This window comes from Cryptomeria japonica, chromosome 9 (assembly GCF_030272615.1).
Source record: "Cryptomeria japonica chromosome 9, Sugi_1.0, whole genome shotgun sequence".
Taxonomy (NCBI): domain Eukaryota; kingdom Viridiplantae; phylum Streptophyta; class Pinopsida; order Cupressales; family Cupressaceae; genus Cryptomeria; species Cryptomeria japonica.
In genome coordinates this window covers 606,270,145-606,271,708 of record NC_081413.1, presented here as the reverse complement: position 1 = coordinate 606,271,708, position 1,564 = coordinate 606,270,145, and positions in this window count along the sequence as shown.

Genomic DNA, 1,564 nt, shown 5'->3' with positions numbered 1-1,564 from the left:
TGGAAATTTTTATGTGTCTACATTTTGCCCCTCTTTGAGACAATGCAGCCTGTCGTGTTGTTTCAAAGAAAATGATCAACTGATATATACCCCAAAGGTGTCTTGGTAAGGGTGATGATTGATTGGTTATGCCCCCTCGAGAGATTGATCAAACAGATTGATGGAGATTGGTCTCTCGATAGATCGTGGGAGAGAAAGATTGGATGATTGATATTGCGCAAGTAATTAGATTGAGATGTACATTTGATGGAAATGCACAGTTGATGAGGCGTAACTGAACAATTGATGGAAATGAACAGTATAGCCAGATTAATAAGCTGATTAAGCTGATAGGGATTGATGCTAGCACAAGATAAGGTGATCCAATGATTGATTGATTGATTGATTGACTCCAAGGGCATTGAGATTGCACGAAGCAAGTCGGTTGAAAAAGAGATTAAAGATTCAAAGACATGCATTGGTTGGATAAAGTGTTTGATCGATCTCACTGCAATAAGAAGAATGAAGAAGATGATGAAAAAGATAGATGAAAAGGAGGATGAGAAGAGAAAAGTGATGATTATGAAGAATGATGAGAAAGAGGATATGAAAGGTGATGAGAATTCTTGTGCTTTTTAAGTGCTTGTATCATCATCGAGCTTATTATAGCAAAAGGCAAAAAATATTTCGATATCAATTAGATCCAAATGAATCAGTCACACCAATTGCGTGAAAGAAAACATATCAGACAGTAAAGGAATGCCTTAGTGTGTATTAGACCAATATGTCCTCAATGATCTTAAGTGATCATGTCCTAAGACGTGTCGTCATATTCCTAAGGAACATCCCGCAAGAAGCAAACAAGTGAACATGCCCCATCCTCGCCTTTCTAGTCAAAGACATCCTGGAAAAGCTAAAAGACATGTCACCAAAAAGGAAAATCAGAAACAACCAAGAGAAAATAAGCAAACAATATGTTTCATGTCGAATGAATTTTTATTTTTTTTGTTCACAGTTGATGGGTTCGGGTGCATAAGTTGATCAGATGTTGTCCTGTTTGCTCAATTTAAGTCTCGTCCTATCATGAGTCCGTTGAAGTTCCAAAGTTGCATGCTTGTCTGAAGTGTTTGTGTCATTGCAATGTTTATTGCATGTTTTTGGAGTTTTATGATTTTTAGGGTTTTATGAATGTTTTAATTTTTAGGGTTTTTTCAGGACATTTTATGATTTTTAATGATTTTTTCAGGACATTTTATGATTTTAAAGATTTTTTCAGGACATTTTATGATTTTTAATGATTTTTTTAGGACATTTTATGATTTTTAATGATTTTTTCAGGACATTTTATGATTTTTAAGATTTTTTCAGGACATTTTAGAAGATAGTTCCTCCAACCGTGAGACATCGACTATCCAACCCATTCCTAAGTTTAAGAATATGCCCCAATGAAGGATAAGACTAGCGTAGTATGCACGAGAAGTATTGCGTGGGGTATGCAAACAATCCACAAGCTATGGTGGGAGGGGAAGACTACCAAGGAATGGGAGAGCAGATATGGATAAGGCATTGATCAAGTAGAGTACTA